The sequence below is a fragment of the Oncorhynchus kisutch genome, linkage group LG19 (assembly GCF_002021735.2).
Source record: "Oncorhynchus kisutch isolate 150728-3 linkage group LG19, Okis_V2, whole genome shotgun sequence".
Taxonomy (NCBI): Eukaryota; Metazoa; Chordata; class Actinopteri; order Salmoniformes; family Salmonidae; genus Oncorhynchus; species Oncorhynchus kisutch.
Window position 1 is genome coordinate 22,914,242 of NC_034192.2, and position 15,816 is coordinate 22,930,057.

The 15,816-nt window shown below is 43.2% G+C and overlaps 18 non-coding genes across 18 annotated transcripts; 14 read left to right on the forward strand and 4 right to left on the reverse strand.

Moving 5' to 3' along the window:
• Nucleotides 1–7: 7 nt before the first annotated feature.
• On the reverse strand, nucleotides 8–79 carry trnap-cgg (transfer RNA proline (anticodon CGG)). The gene has a single exon. It is a non-coding gene; the product is annotated as a tRNA-Pro (tRNA).
• Nucleotides 80–940: 861 nt separating this feature from the next.
• trnap-cgg (transfer RNA proline (anticodon CGG)) lies at nucleotides 941–1,012 on the reverse strand. Its single transcript has one exon. It is a non-coding gene; the product is annotated as a tRNA-Pro (tRNA).
• Nucleotides 1,013–1,873: 861 nt separating this feature from the next.
• trnap-cgg (transfer RNA proline (anticodon CGG)) lies at nucleotides 1,874–1,945 on the reverse strand. Its single transcript has one exon. It is a non-coding gene; the product is annotated as a tRNA-Pro (tRNA).
• Nucleotides 1,946–2,807: 862 nt separating this feature from the next.
• Nucleotides 2,808–2,879, reverse strand: trnap-cgg (transfer RNA proline (anticodon CGG)). Its single transcript has one exon. It is a non-coding gene; the product is annotated as a tRNA-Pro (tRNA).
• Nucleotides 2,880–3,589: 710 nt separating this feature from the next.
• Nucleotides 3,590–3,661, forward strand: trnap-cgg (transfer RNA proline (anticodon CGG)). Its single transcript has one exon. It is a non-coding gene; the product is annotated as a tRNA-Pro (tRNA).
• An 861-nt stretch (nucleotides 3,662–4,522) lies between these two features.
• Nucleotides 4,523–4,594, forward strand: trnap-cgg (transfer RNA proline (anticodon CGG)). The gene has a single exon. It is a non-coding gene; the product is annotated as a tRNA-Pro (tRNA).
• Nucleotides 4,595–5,453: 859 nt separating this feature from the next.
• On the forward strand, nucleotides 5,454–5,525 carry trnap-cgg (transfer RNA proline (anticodon CGG)). The gene has a single exon. It is a non-coding gene; the product is annotated as a tRNA-Pro (tRNA).
• Nucleotides 5,526–6,387: 862 nt separating this feature from the next.
• On the forward strand, nucleotides 6,388–6,459 carry trnap-cgg (transfer RNA proline (anticodon CGG)). Its single transcript has one exon. It is a non-coding gene; the product is annotated as a tRNA-Pro (tRNA).
• Nucleotides 6,460–7,319: 860 nt separating this feature from the next.
• On the forward strand, nucleotides 7,320–7,391 carry trnap-cgg (transfer RNA proline (anticodon CGG)). Its single transcript has one exon. It is a non-coding gene; the product is annotated as a tRNA-Pro (tRNA).
• An 861-nt stretch (nucleotides 7,392–8,252) lies between these two features.
• Nucleotides 8,253–8,324, forward strand: trnap-cgg (transfer RNA proline (anticodon CGG)). Its single transcript has one exon. It is a non-coding gene; the product is annotated as a tRNA-Pro (tRNA).
• An 861-nt stretch (nucleotides 8,325–9,185) lies between these two features.
• On the forward strand, nucleotides 9,186–9,257 carry trnap-cgg (transfer RNA proline (anticodon CGG)). The gene has a single exon. It is a non-coding gene; the product is annotated as a tRNA-Pro (tRNA).
• An 862-nt stretch (nucleotides 9,258–10,119) lies between these two features.
• On the forward strand, nucleotides 10,120–10,191 carry trnap-cgg (transfer RNA proline (anticodon CGG)). Its single transcript has one exon. It is a non-coding gene; the product is annotated as a tRNA-Pro (tRNA).
• An 862-nt stretch (nucleotides 10,192–11,053) lies between these two features.
• On the forward strand, nucleotides 11,054–11,125 carry trnap-cgg (transfer RNA proline (anticodon CGG)). Its single transcript has one exon. It is a non-coding gene; the product is annotated as a tRNA-Pro (tRNA).
• Nucleotides 11,126–11,986: 861 nt separating this feature from the next.
• Nucleotides 11,987–12,058, forward strand: trnap-cgg (transfer RNA proline (anticodon CGG)). The gene has a single exon. It is a non-coding gene; the product is annotated as a tRNA-Pro (tRNA).
• Nucleotides 12,059–12,919: 861 nt separating this feature from the next.
• Nucleotides 12,920–12,991, forward strand: trnap-cgg (transfer RNA proline (anticodon CGG)). Its single transcript has one exon. It is a non-coding gene; the product is annotated as a tRNA-Pro (tRNA).
• An 862-nt stretch (nucleotides 12,992–13,853) lies between these two features.
• trnap-cgg (transfer RNA proline (anticodon CGG)) lies at nucleotides 13,854–13,925 on the forward strand. The gene has a single exon. It is a non-coding gene; the product is annotated as a tRNA-Pro (tRNA).
• Nucleotides 13,926–14,786: 861 nt separating this feature from the next.
• On the forward strand, nucleotides 14,787–14,858 carry trnap-cgg (transfer RNA proline (anticodon CGG)). Its single transcript has one exon. It is a non-coding gene; the product is annotated as a tRNA-Pro (tRNA).
• An 862-nt stretch (nucleotides 14,859–15,720) lies between these two features.
• trnap-cgg (transfer RNA proline (anticodon CGG)) lies at nucleotides 15,721–15,792 on the forward strand. The gene has a single exon. It is a non-coding gene; the product is annotated as a tRNA-Pro (tRNA).
• The last annotated feature ends 24 nt before the right edge of the window (nucleotides 15,793–15,816 follow it).

Consider the following 15,816-nt stretch of genomic DNA (forward strand, 5'->3'; position numbering starts at 1 on the left):
TTTAAAAGGGCTCATCCGGGATTTGAACCCGGGACCTCTCGCACCCGAAGCGAGAATCATACCCCTAGACCAACGAGCCATTTATTTCAAGACATTGTTTTGCAGTCGCCAGCAATGACGGTGAGGACATGGATTGACGGGTCGATGTTGCCAGGCCACAGTGAATCACGTGAGTGCTGGTGGTATACTTGTGAGCATAGCTATCTTCCAAGCAGTTGACCAGGTTTCAGTTCAAATACTCTGTAATTCATCTGCTGAGTCTTTCAGATTCAATCTTCATTAGCTGTAACAGCAAGAAACAAATTAAGAAAGAGCTAAATGTAGATTTTAACAATGAAAAGTAGGCATCAAAATCTATTGGATCTCATTTCATTTGATCCGATTGACGCACCGGTATGTGAATAAAAAATAAAAAACATTGGAATCTGTCAGTATTAAACTAGAAATGTCACGTATTTTGCACTGGATGCTTCTCAATGCTACCATAACTGCTGATGTCACACCTCTGCATCTTTGGTGAAATGTGGCAGAGCGAGAGCAATATTTGTCAAAACATGACACATCCCGGGAAATCAGTCTTCTCATACAAATGTCTGTAGCTTCCGAAGGGTTTGACCTACAACATAGTTTGACCATTCTATGGAAAGGGGAGACTCTCGCAAACACAATGCTGTTCTCAGTTTTGCTCTACGACCCCCACAAATGTCACGGGACTCGTCTGAAGGTAACCTATGTCCCGGTAAAATTACAGATTTTTTAACCAAGGAAGAAATTAATAAATGTTGTGCGATGCTGAAGCCACTAGTGCAGAGCACAATGGATTAGCAGTCCATTGCCTTATTCACTCATCCACCTGGTCCTGCACTCCAGTGGTGGAAGTCGTCCCTCCAACCAGTTGCCCAAGATCCGCCTGTCTCAGATTGTTAAAGGCTCTTTAAAAGGGCTCATCCGGGATTTGAACCCGGGACCTCTCGCACCCGAAGCGAGAATCATACCCCTAGACCAACGAGCCATTTATTTCAAGACATTGTTTTGCAGTCGCCAGCAATGACGGTGAGGACATGGATTGACGGGTCGATGTTGCCAGGCCACAGTGAATCACGTGAGTGCTGGTGGTATACTTGTGAGCATAGCTATCTTCCAAGCAGTTGACCAGGTTTCAGTTCAAATACTCTGTAATTCATCTGCTGAGTCTTTCAGATTCAATCTTCATTAGCTGTAACAGCAAGAAACAAATTAAGAAAGAGCTAAATGTAGATTTTAACAATGAAAAAGTAGGCATCAAAATCTATTGGATCTCATTTCATTTGATCCGATTGACGCACCGGTATGTGAATAAAAAATAAAAAACATTGGAATCTGTCAGTATTAAACTAGAAATGTCACGTATTTTGCACTGGATGCTTCTCAATGCTACCATAACTGCTGATGTCACACCTCTGCATCTTTGGTGAAATGTGGCAGAGCGAGAGCAATATTTGTCAAAACATGACACATCCCGGGAAATCAGTCTTCTCATACAAATGTCTGTAGCTTCCGAAGGGTTTGACCTACAACATAGTTTGACCATTCTATGGAAAGGGGAGACTCTCGCAAACACAATGCTGTTCTCAGTTTTGCTCTACGACCCCACAAATGTCACGGGACTCGTCTGAAGGTAACCTATGTCCCGGTAAAATTACAGATTTTTTAACCAAGGAAGAAATTAATAAATGTTGTGCGATGCTGAAGCCACTAGTGCAGAGCACAATGGATTAGCAGTCCATTGCCTTATTCACTCATCCACCTGGTCCTGCACTCCAGTGGTGGAAGTCGTCCCTCCAACCAGTTGCCCAAGATCCGCCTGTCTCAGATTGTTAAAGGCTCTTTAAAAGGGCTCATCCGGGATTTGAACCCGGGACCTCTCGCACCCGAAGCGAGAATCATACCCCTAGACCAACGAGCCATTTATTTCAAGACATTGTTTTGCAGTCGCCAGCAATGACGGTGAGGACATGGATTGACGGGTCGATGTTGCCAGGCCACAGTGAATCACGTGAGTGCTGGTGGTATACTTGTGAGCATAGCTATCTTCCAAGCAGTTGACCAGGTTTCAGTTCAAATACTCTGTAATTCATCTGCTGAGTCTTTCAGATTCAATCTTCATTAGCTGTAACAGCAAGAAACAAATTAAGAAAGAGCTAAATGTAGATTTTAACAATGAAAAAGTAGGCATCAAAATCTATTGGATCTCATTTCATTTGATCCGATTGACGCACCGGTATGTGAATAAAAATAAAAAACATTGGAATCTGTCAGTATTAAACTAGAAATGTCACGTATTTTGCACTGGATGCTTCTCAATGCTACCATAACTGCTGATGTCACACCTCTGCATCTTTGGTGAAATGTGGCAGAGCGAGAGCAATATTTGTCAAAACATGACACATCCCGGGAAATCAGTCTTCTCATACAAATGTCTGTAGCTTCCGAAGGGTTTGACCTACAACATAGTTTGACCATTCTATGGAAAGGGGAGACTCTCGCAAACACAATGCTGTTCTCAGGTTTTGCTCTACGACCCCCACAAATGTCACGGGACTCGTCTGAAGGTAACCTATGTCCCGGTAAAATTACAGATTTTTTAACCAAGGAAGAAATTAATAAATGTTGTGCAATGCTGAAGCCTATAGTGCAGAGCACAATGGATTAGCAGTCCATTGCCTTATTCACTCATCCACCTGGTCCTGCACTCCAGTGGTGGAAGTCGTCCCTCCAACCAGTTGCCCAAGATCCGCCTGTCTCAGATTGTTAAAGGCTCTTTAAAAGGGCTCATCCGGGATTTGAACCCGGGACCTCTCGCACCCGAAGCGAGAATCATACCCCTAGACCAACGAGCCATTTATTTCAAGACATTGTTTTGCAGTCACCAGCAATGACGGTGATTTTACCGGGACATAGGTTACCTTCAGACGAGTCCCGTGACATTTGTGGGGGTCGTAGAGCAAAACTGAGAACAGCATTGTGTTTGCGAGAGTCTCCCCTTTCCATAGAATGGTCAAACTATGTTGTAGGTCAAACCCTTCGGAAGCTACAGACATTTGTATGAGAAGACTGATTTCCCGGGATGTGTCATGTTTTGACAAATATTGCTCTCGCTCTGCCACATTTCACCAAAGATGCAGAGGTGTGACATCAGCAGTTATGGTAGCATTGAGAAGCATCCAGTGCAAAATACGTGACATTTCTAGTTTAATACTGACAGATTCCAATGTTTTTTTTTTTTATTCACATACCGGTGCGTCAATCGGATCAAATGAAATGAGATCCAATAGATTTTGATGCCTACTTTTCATTGTTAAAATCTACATTTAGCTCTTTCTTAATTTGTTTCTTGCTGTTACAGCTAATGAAGATTGAATCTGAAAGACTCAGCAGATGAATTACAGAGTATTTGAACTGAAACCTGGTCAACTGCTTGGAAGATAGCTATGCTCACAAGTATACCACCAGCACTCACGTGATTCACTGTGGCCTGGCAACATCGACCCGTCAATCCATGTCCTCACCGTCATTGCTGGCGACTGCAAAACAATGTCTTGAAATAAATGGCTCGTTGGTCTAGGGGTATGATTCTCGCTTCGGGTGCGAGAGGTCCCGGGTTCAAATCCCGGATGAGCCCTTTTAAAGAGCCTTTAACAATCTGAGACAGGCGGATCTTGGGCAACTGGTTGGAGGGACGACTTCCACCACTGGAGTGCAGGACCAGGTGGATGAGTGAATAAGGCAATGGACTGCTAATCCATTGTGCTCTGCACTAGTGGCTTCAGCATCGCACAACATTTATTAATTTCTTCCTTGGTTAAAAAATCTGTAATTTTACCGGGACATAGGTTACCTTCAGACGAGTCCCGTGACATTGTGGGGGTCGTAGAGCAAAACTGAGAACAGCATTGTGTTTGCGAGAGTCTCCCCTTTCCATAGAATGGTCAAACTATGTTGTAGGTCAAACCCTTCGGAAGCTACAGACATTTGTATGAGAAGACTGATTTCCCGGGATGTGTCATGTTTTGACAAATATTGCTCTCGCTCTGCCACATTTCACCAAAGATGCAGAGGTGTGACATCAGCAGTTATGGTAGCATTGAGAAGCATCCAGTGCAAAATACGTGACATTTCTAGTTTAATACTGACAGATTCCAATGTTTTTTATTTTTTATTCACATACCGGTGCGTCAATCGGATCAAATGAAATGAGATCCAATAGATTTTGATGCCTACTTTTTCATTGTTAAAATCTACATTTAGCTCTTTCTTAATTTGTTTCTTGCTGTTACAGCTAATGAAGATTGAATCTGAAAGACTCAGCAGATGAATTACAGAGTATTTGAACTGAAACCTGGTCAACTGCTTGGAAGATAGCTATGCTCACAAGTATACCACCAGCACTCACGTGATTCACTGTGGCCTGGCAACATCGACCCGTCAATCCATGTCCTCACCGTCATTGCTGGCGACTGCAAAACAATGTCTTGAAATAAATGGCTCGTTGGTCTAGGGGTATGATTCTCGCTTCGGGTGCGAGAGGTCCCGGGTTCAAATCCCGGATGAGCCCTTTTAAAGAGCCTTTAACAATCTGAGACAGGCGGATCTTGGGCAACTGGTTGGAGGGACGACTTCCACCACTGGAGTGCAGGACCAGGTGGATGAGTGAATAAGGCAATGGACTGCTAATCCATTGTGCTCTGCACTAGTGGCTTCAGCATTGCACAACATTTATTAATTTCTTCCTTGGTTAAAAAATCTGTAATTTTACCGGGACATAGGTTACCTTCAGACGAGTCCCGTGACATTTGTGGGGTCGTAGAGCAAAACTGAGAACAGCATTGTGTTTGCGAGAGTCTCCCCTTTCCATAGAATGGTCAAACTATGTTGTAGGTCAAACCCTTCGGAAGCTACAGACATTTGTATGAGAAGACTGATTTCCGGGATGTGTCATGTTTTGACAAATATTGCTCTCGCTCTGCCACATTTCACCAAAGATGCAGAGGTGTGACATCAGCAGTTATGGTAGCATTGAGAAGCATCCAGTGCAAAATACGTGACATTTCTAGTTTAATACTGACAGATTCCAATGTTTTTTATTTTTATTCACATACCGGTGCGTCAATCGGATCAAATGAAATGAGATCCAATAGATTTTGATGCCTACTTTTTCATTGTTAAAATCTACATTTAGCTCTTTCTTAATTTGTTTCTTGCTGTTACAGCTAATGAAGATTGAATCTGAAAGACTCAGCAGATGAATTACAGAGTATTTGAACTGAAACCTGGTCAACTGCTTGGAAGATAGCTATGCTCACAAGTATACCACCAGCACTCACGTGATTCACTGTGGCCTGGCAACATCGACCCGTCAATCCATGTCCTCACCGTCATTGCTGGCGACTGCAAAACAATGTCTTGAAATAAATGGCTCGTTGGTCTAGGGGTATGATTCTCGCTTCGGGTGCGAGAGGTCCCGGGTTCAAATCCCGGATGAGCCCTTTTAAAGAGCCTTTAACAATCTGAGACAGGCGGATCTTGGGCAACTGGTTGGAGGGACGACTTCCACCACTGGAGTGCAGGACCAGGTGGATGAGTGAATAAGGCAATGGACTGCTAATCCATTGTGCTCTGCACTATAGGCTTCAGCATTGCACAACATTTATTAATTTCTTCCTTGGTTAAAAAATCTGTAATTTTACCGGGACATAGGTTACCTTCAGACGAGTCCCGTGACATTTGTGGGGGTCGTAGAGCAAAACTGAGAACAGCATTGTGTTTGCGAGAGTCTCCCCTTTCCATAGAATGGTCAAACTATGTTGTAGGTCAAACCCTTCGGAAGCTACAGACATTTGTATGAGAAGACTGATTTCCCGGGATGTGTCATGTTTTGTCAAATATTGCTCTCGCTCTGCCACATTTCACCAAAGATGCAGAGGTGTGACATCAGCAGTTATGGTAGCATTGAGAAGCATCCAGTGCAAAATACGTGACATTTCTAGTTTAATACTGACAGATTCCAATGTTTTTTATTTTTTATTCACATACCGGTGCGTCAATCGGATCAAATGAAATGAGATCCAATAGATTTTGATGCCTACTTTTTCATTGTTAAAATCTACATTTAGCTCTTTCTTAATTTGTTTCTTGCTGTTACAGCTAATGAAGATTGAATCTGAAAGACTCAGCAGATGAATTACAGAGTATTTGAACTGAAACCTGGTCAACTGCTTGGAAGATAGCTATGCTCACAAGTATACCACCAGCACTCACGTGATTCACTGTGGCCTGGCAACATCGACCCGTCAATCCATGTCCTCACCGTCATTGCTGGCGACTGCAAAACAATGTCTTGAAATAAATGGCTCGTTGGTCTAGGGGTATGATTCTCGCTTCGGGTGCGAGAGGTCCCGGGTTCAAATCCCGGATGAGCCCTTTTAAAGAGCCTTTAACAATCTGAGACAGGCGGATCTTGGGCAACTGGTTGGAGGGACGACTTCCACCACTGGAGTGCAGGACCAGGTGGATGAGTGAATAAGGCAATGGACTGCTAATCCATTGTGCTCTGCACTATAGGCTTCAGCATTGCACAACATTTATTAATTTCTTCCTTGGTTAAAAAATCTGTAATTTTACCGGGACATAGGTTACCTTCAGACGAGTCCCGTGACATTTGTGGGGTCGTAGAGCAAAACTGAGAACAGCATTGTGTTTGCGAGAGTCTCCCCTTTCCATAGAATGGTCAAACTATGTTGTAGGTCAAACCCTTCGGAAGCTACAGACATTTGTATGAGAAGACTGATTTCCCGGGATGTGTCATGTTTTGTCAAATATTGCTCTCGCTCTGCCACATTTCACCAAAGATGCAGAGGTGTGACATCAGCAGTTATGGTAGCATTGAGAAGCATCCAGTGCAAAATACGTGACATTTCTAGTTTAATACTGACAGATTCCAATGTTTTTTTTTTTTATTCACATACCGGTGCGTCAATCGGATCAAATGAAATGAGATCCAATAGATTTTGATGCCTACTTTTTCATTGTTAAAATCTACATTTAGCTCTTTCTTAATTTGTTTCTTGCTGTTACAGCTAATGAAGATTGAATCTGAAAGACTCAGCAGATGAATTACAGAGTATTTGAACTGAAACCTGGTCAACTGCTTGGAAGATAGCTATGCTCACAAGTATACCACCAGCACTCACGTGATTCACTGTGGCCTGGCAACATCGACCCGTCAATCCATGTCCTCACCGTCATTGCTGGCGACTGCAAAACAATGTCTTGAAATAAATGGCTCGTTGGTCTAGGGGTATGATTCTCGCTTCGGGTGCGAGAGGTCCCGGGTTCAAATCCCGGATGAGCCCTTTTAAAGAGCCTTTAACAATCTGAGACAGGCGGATCTTGGGCAACTGGTTGGAGGGACGACTTCCACCACTGGAGTGCAGGACCAGGTGGATGAGTGAATAAGGCAATGGACTGCTAATCCATTGTGCTCTGCACTATAGGCTTCAGCATTGCACAACATTTATTAATTTCTTCCTTGGTTAAAAAATCTGTAATTTTACCGGGACATAGGTTACCTTCAGACGAGTCCCGTGACATTTGTGGGGGTCGTAGAGCAAAACTGAGAACAGCATTGTGTTTGCGAGAGTCTCCCCTTTCCATAGAATGGTCAAACTATGTTGTAGGTCAAACCCTTCGGAAGCTACAGACATTTGTATGAGAAGACTGATTTCCCGGGATGTGTCATGTTTTGTCAAATATTGCTCTCGCTCTGCCACATTTCACCAAAGATGCAGAGGTGTGACATCAGCAGTTATGGTAGCATTGAGAAGCATCCAGTGCAAAATACGTGACATTTCTAGTTTAATACTGACAGATTCCAATGTTTTTTATTTTTTATTCACATACCGGTGCGTCAATCGGATCAAATGAAATGAGATCCAATAGATTTTGATGCCTACTTTTCATTGTTAAAATCTACATTTAGCTCTTTCTTAATTTGTTTCTTGCTGTTACAGCTAATGAAGATTGAATCTGAAAGACTCAGCAGATGAATTACAGAGTATTTGAACTGAAACCTGGTCAACTGCTTGGAAGATAGCTATGCTCACAAGTATACCACCAGCACTCACGTGATTCACTGTGGCCTGGCAACATCGACCCGTCAATCCATGTCCTCACCGTCATTGCTGGCGACTGCAAAACAATGTCTTGAAATAAATGGCTCGTTGGTCTAGGGGTATGATTCTCGCTTCGGGTGCGAGAGGTCCCGGGTTCAAATCCCGGATGAGCCCTTTTAAAGAGCCTTTAACAATCTGAGACAGGCGGATCTTGGGCAACTGGTTGGAGGGACGACTTCCACCACTGGAGTGCAGGACCAGGTGGATGAGTGAATAAGGCAATGGACTGCTAATCCATTGTGCTCTGCACTAGTGGCTTCAGCATCGCACAACATTTATTAATTTCTTCCTTGGTTAAAAAATCTGTAATTTTACCGGGACATAGGTTACCTTCAGACGAGTCCCGTGACATTTGTGGGGGTCGTAGAGCAAAACTGAGAACAGCATTGTGTTTGCGAGAGTCTCCCCTTTCCATAGAATGGTCAAACTATGTTGTAGGTCAAACCCTTCGGAAGCTACAGACATTTGTATGAGAAGACTGATTTCCCGGGATGTGTCATGTTTTGACAAATATTGCTCTCGCTCTGCCACATTTCACCAAAGATGCAGAGGTGTGACATCAGCAGTTATGGTAGCATTGAGAAGCATCCAGTGCAAAATACGTGACATTTCTAGTTTAATACTGACAGATTCCAATGTTTTTTATTTTTATTCACATACCGGTGCGTCAATCGGATCAAATGAAATGAGATCCAATAGATTTTGATGCCTACTTTTTCATTGTTAAAATCTACATTTAGCTCTTTCTTAATTTGTTTCTTGCTGTTACAGCTAATGAAGATTGAATCTGAAAGACTCAGCAGATGAATTACAGAGTATTTGAACTGAAACCTGGTCAACTGCTTGGAAGATAGCTATGCTCACAAGTATACCACCAGCACTCACGTGATTCACTGTGGCCTGGCAACATCGACCCGTCAATCCATGTCCTCACCGTCATTGCTGGCGACTGCAAAACAATGTCTTGAAATAAATGGCTCGTTGGTCTAGGGGTATGATTCTCGCTTCGGGTGCGAGAGGTCCCGGGTTCAAATCCCGGATGAGCCCTTTTAAAGAGCCTTTAACAATCTGAGACAGGCGGATCTTGGGCAACTGGTTGGAGGGACGACTTCCACCACTGGAGTGCAGGACCAGGTGGATGAGTGAATAAGGCAATGGACTGCTAATCCATTGTGCTCTGCACTATAGGCTTCAGCATTGCACAACATTTATTAATTTCTTCCTTGGTTAAAAAATCTGTAATTTTACCGGGACATAGGTTACCTTCAGACGAGTCCCGTGACATTTGTGGGGGTCGTAGAGCAAAACTGAGAACAGCATTGTGTTTGCGAGAGTCTCCCCTTTCCATAGAATGGTCAAACTATGTTGTAGGTCAAACCCTTCGGAAGCTACAGACATTTGTATGAGAAGACTGATTTCCCGGGATGTGTCATGTTTTGACAAATATTGCTCTCGCTCTGCCACATTTCACCAAAGATGCAGAGGTGTGACATCAGCAGTTATGGTAGCATTGAGAAGCATCCAGTGCAAAATACGTGACATTTCTAGTTTAATACTGACAGATTCCAATGTTTTTTATTTTTTATTCACATACCGGTGCGTCAATCGGATCAAATGAAATGAGATCCAATAGATTTTGATGCCTACTTTTTCATTGTTAAAATCTACATTTAGCTCTTTCTTAATTTGTTTCTTGCTGTTACAGCTAATGAAGATTGAATCTGAAAGACTCAGCAGATGAATTACAGAGTATTTGAACTGAAACCTGGTCAACTGCTTGGAAGATAGCTATGCTCACAAGTATACCACCAGCACTCACGTGATTCACTGTGGCCTGGCAACATCGACCCGTCAATCCATGTCCTCACCGTCATTGCTGGCGACTGCAAAACAATGTCTTGAAATAAATGGCTCGTTGGTCTAGGGGTATGATTCTCGCTTCGGGTGCGAGAGGTCCCGGGTTCAAATCCCGGATGAGCCCTTTTAAAGAGCCTTTAACAATCTGAGACAGGCGGATCTTGGGCAACTGGTTGGAGGGACGACTTCCACCACTGGAGTGCAGGACCAGGTGGATGAGTGAATAAGGCAATGGACTGCTAATCCATTGTGCTCTGCACTAGTGGCTTCAGCATCGCACAACATTTATTAATTTCTTCCTTGGTTAAAAAATCTGTAATTTTACCGGGACATAGGTTACCTTCAGACGAGTCCCGTGACATTTGTGGGGGTCGTAGAGCAAAACTGAGAACAGCATTGTGTTTGCGAGAGTCTCCCCTTTCCATAGAATGGTCAAACTATGTTGTAGGTCAAACCCTTCGGAAGCTACAGACATTTGTATGAGAAGACTGATTTCCCGGGATGTGTCATGTTTTGACAAATATTGCTCTCGCTCTGCCACATTTCACCAAAGATGCAGAGGTGTGACATCAGCAGTTATGGTAGCATTGAGAAGCATCCAGTGCAAAATACGTGACATTTCTAGTTTAATACTGACAGATTCCAATGTTTTTTATTTTTTATTCACATACCGGTGCGTCAATCGGATCAAATGAAATGAGATCCAATAGATTTTGATGCCTACTTTTTCATTGTTAAAATCTACATTTAGCTCTTTCTTAATTTGTTTCTTGCTGTTACAGCTAATGAAGATTGAATCTGAAAGACTCAGCAGATGAATTACAGAGTATTTGAACTGAAACCTGGTCAACTGCTTGGAAGATAGCTATGCTCACAAGTATACCACCAGCACTCACGTGATTCACTGTGGCCTGGCAACATCGACCCGTCAATCCATGTCCTCACCGTCATTGCTGGCGACTGCAAAACAATGTCTTGAAATAAATGGCTCGTTGGTCTAGGGGTATGATTCTCGCTTCGGGTGCGAGAGGTCCCGGGTTCAAATCCCGGATGAGCCCTTTTAAAGAGCCTTTAACAATCTGAGACAGGCGGATCTTGGGCAACTGGTTGGAGGGACGACTTCCACCACTGGAGTGCAGGACCAGGTGGATGAGTGAATAAGGCAATGGACTGCTAATCCATTGTGCTCTGCACTAGTAGGCTTCAGCATTGCACAACATTTATTAATTTCTTCCTTGGTTAAAAAATCTGTAATTTTACCGGGACATAGGTTACCTTCAGACGAGTCCCGTGACATTTGTGGGGGTCGTAGAGCAAAACTGAGAACAGCATTGTGTTTGCGAGAGTCTCCCCTTTCCATAGAATGGTCAAACTATGTTGTAGGTCAAACCCTTCGGAAGCTACAGACATTTGTATGAGAAGACTGATTTCCCGGGATGTGTCATGTTTTGACAAATATTGCTCTCGCTCTGCCACATTTCACCAAAGATGCAGAGGTGTGACATCAGCAGTTATGGTAGCATTGAGAAGCATCCAGTGCAAAATACGTGACATTTCTAGTTTAATACTGACAGATTCCAATGTTTTTTTTTTTTATTCACATACCGGTGCGTCAATCGGATCAAATGAAATGAGATCCAATAGATTTTGATGCCTACTTTTCATTGTTAAAATCTACATTTAGCTCTTTCTTAATTTGTTTCTTGCTGTTACAGCTAATGAAGATTGAATCTGAAAGACTCAGCAGATGAATTACAGAGTATTTGAACTGAAACCTGGTCAACTGCTTGGAAGATAGCTATGCTCACAAGTATACCACCAGCACTCACGTGATTCACTGTGGCCTGGCAACATCGACCCGTCAATCCATGTCCTCACCGTCATTGCTGGCGACTGCAAAACAATGTCTTGAAATAAATGGCTCGTTGGTCTAGGGGTATGATTCTCGCTTCGGGTGCGAGAGGTCCCGGGTTCAAATCCCGGATGAGCCCTTTTAAAGAGCCTTTAACAATCTGAGACAGGCGGATCTTGGGCAACTGGTTGGAGGGACGACTTCCACCACTGGAGTGCAGGACCAGGTGGATGAGTGAATAAGGCAATGGACTGCTAATCCATTGTGCTCTGCACTAGTGGCTTCAGCATCGCACAACATTTATTAATTTCTTCCTTGGTTAAAAAATCTGTAATTTTACCGGGACATAGGTTACCTTCAGACGAGTCCCGTGACATTTGTGGGGGTCGTAGAGCAAAACTGAGAACAGCATTGTGTTTGCGAGAGTCTCCCCTTTCCATAGAATGGTCAAACTATGTTGTAGGTCAAACCCTTCGGAAGCTACAGACATTTGTATGAGAAGACTGATTTCCCGGGATGTGTCATGTTTTGACAAATATTGCTCTCGCTCTGCCACATTTCACCAAAGATGCAGAGGTGTGACATCAGCAGTTATGGTAGCATTGAGAAGCATCCAGTGCAAAATACGTGACATTTCTAGTTTAATACTGACAGATTCCAATGTTTTTTATTTTTATTCACATACCGGTGCGTCAATCGGATCAAATGAAATGAGATCCAATAGATTTTGATGCCTACTTTTTCATTGTTAAAATCTACATTTAGCTCTTTCTTAATTTGTTTCTTGCTGTTACAGCTAATGAAGATTGAATCTGAAAGACTCAGCAGATGAATTACAGAGTATTTGAACTGAAACCTGGTCAACTGCTTGGAAGATAGCTATGCTCACAAGTATACCACCAGCACTCACGTGATTCACTGTGGCCTGGCAACATCGACCCGTCAATCCATGTCCTCACCGTCATTGCTGGCGACTGCAAAACAATGTCTTGAAATAAATGGCTCGTTGGTCTAGGGGTATGATTCTCGCTTCGGGTGCGAGAGGTCCCGGGTTCAAATCCCGGATGAGCCCTTTTAAAGAGCCTTTAACAATCTGAGACAGGCGGATCTTGGGCAACTGGTTGGAGGGACGACTTCCACCACTGGAGTGCAGGACCAGGTGGATGAGTGAATAAGGCAATGGACTGCTAATCCATTGTGCTCTGCACTAGTAGGCTTCAGCATTGCACAACATTTATTAATTTCTTCCTTGGTTAAAAAATCTGTAATTTTACCGGGACATAGGTTACCTTCAGACGAGTCCCGTGACATTTGTGGGGGTCGTAGAGCAAAACTGAGAACAGCATTGTGTTTGCGAGAGTCTCCCCTTTCCATAGAATGGTCAAACTATGTTGTAGGTCAAACCCTTCGGAAGCTACAGACATTTGTATGAGAAGACTGATTTCCCGGGATGTGTCATGTTTTGACAAATATTGCTCTCGCTCTGCCACATTTCACCAAAGATGCAGAGGTGTGACATCAGCAGTTATGGTAGCATTGAGAAGCATCCAGTGCAAAATACGTGACATTTCTAGTTTAATACTGACAGATTCCAATGTTTTTTTTTTTTATTCACATACCGGTGCGTCAATCGGATCAAATGAAATGAGATCCAATAGATTTTGATGCCTACTTTTTCATTGTTAAAATCTACATTTAGCTCTTTCTTAATTTGTTTCTTGCTGTTACAGCTAATGAAGATTGAATCTGAAAGACTCAGCAGATGAATTACAGAGTATTTGAACTGAAACCTGGTCAACTGCTTGGAAGATAGCTATGCTCACAAGTATACCACCAGCACTCACGTGATTCACTGTGGCCTGGCAACATCGACCCGTCAATCCATGTCCTCACCGTCATTGCTGGCGACTGCAAAACAATGTCTTGAAATAAATGGCTCGTTGGTCTAGGGGTATGATTCTCGCTTCGGGTGCGAGAGGTCCCGGGTTCAAATCCCGGATGAGCCCTTTTAAAGAGCCTTTAACAATCTGAGACAGGCGGATCTTGGGCAACTGGTTGGAGGGACGACTTCCACCACTGGAGTGCAGGACCAGGTGGATGAGTGAATAAGGCAATGGACTGCTAATCCATTGTGCTCTGCACTATAGGCTTCAGCATTGCACAACATTTATTAATTTCTTCCTTGGTTAAAAAATCTGTAATTTTACCGGGACATAGGTTACCTTCAGACGAGTCCCGTGACATTTGTGGGGGTCGTAGAGCAAAACTGAGAACAGCATTGTGTTTGCGAGAGTCTCCCCTTTCCATAGAATGGTCAAACTATGTTGTAGGTCAAACCCTTCGGAAGCTACAGACATTTGTATGAGAAGACTGATTTCCCGGGATGTGTCATGTTTTGACAAATATTGCTCTCGCTCTGCCACATTTCACCAAAGATGCAGAGGTGTGACATCAGCAGTTATGGTAGCATTGAGAAGCATCCAGTGCAAAATACGTGACATTTCTAGTTTAATACTGACAGATTCCAATGTTTTTTTTTTTTATTCACATACCGGTGCGTCAATCGGATCAAATGAAATGAGATCCAATAGATTTTGATGCCTACTTTTTCATTGTTAAAATCTACATTTAGCTCTTTCTTAATTTGTTTCTTGCTGTTACAGCTAATGAAGATTGAATCTGAAAGACTCAGCAGATGAATTACAGAGTATTTGAACTGAAACCTGGTCAACTGCTTGGAAGATAGCTATGCTCACAAGTATACCACCAGCACTCACGTGATTCACTGTGGCCTGGCAACATCGACCCGTCAATCCATGTCCTCACCGTCATTGCTGGCGACTGCAAAACAATGTCTTGAAATAAATGGCTCGTTGGTCTAGGGGTATGATTCTCGCTTCGGGTGCGAGAGGTCCCGGGTTCAAATCCCGGATGAGCCCTTTTAAAGAGCCTTTAACAATCTGAGACAGGCGGATCTTGGGCAACTGGTTGGAGGGACGACTTCCACCACTGGAGTGCAGGACCAGGTGGATGAGTGAATAAGGCAATGGACTGCTAATCCATTGTGCTCTGCACTAGTAGGCTTCAGCATTGCACAACATTTATTAATTTCTTCCTTGGTTAAAAAATCTGTAATTTTACCGGGACATAGGTTACCTTCAGACGAGTCCCGTGACATTTGTGGGGGTCGTAGAGCAAAACTGAGAACAGCATTGTGTTTGCGAGAGTCTCCCCTTTCCATAGAATGGTCAAACTATGTTGTAGGTCAAACCCTTCGGAAGCTACAGACATTTGTATGAGAAGACTGATTTCCCGGGATGTGTCATGTTTTGTCAAATATTGCTCTCGCTCTGCCACATTTCACCAAAGATGCAGAGGTGTGACATCAGCAGTTATGGTAGCATTGAGAAGCATCCAGTGCAAAATACGTGACATTTCTAGTTTAATACTGACAGATTCCAATGTTTTTTTTTTTTATTCACATACCGGTGCGTCAATCGGATCAAATGAAATGAGATCCAATAGATTTTGATGCCTACTTTTTCATTGTTAAAATCTACATTTAGCTCTTTCTTAATTTGTTTCTTGCTGTTACAGCTAATGAAGATTGAATCTGAAAGACTCAGCAGATGAATTACAGAGTATTTGAACTGAAACCTGGTCAACTGCTTGGAAGATAGCTATGCTCACAAGTATACCACCAGCACTCACGTGATTCACTGTGGCCTGGCAACATCGACCCGTCAATCCATGTCCTCACCGTCATTGCTGGCGACTGCAAAACAATGTCTTGAAATAAATGGCTCGTTGGTCTAGGGGTATGATTCTCGCTTCGGGTGCGAGAGGTCCCGGGTTCAAATCCCGGATGAGCCCTTTTAAAGAGCCTTTAACAATCTG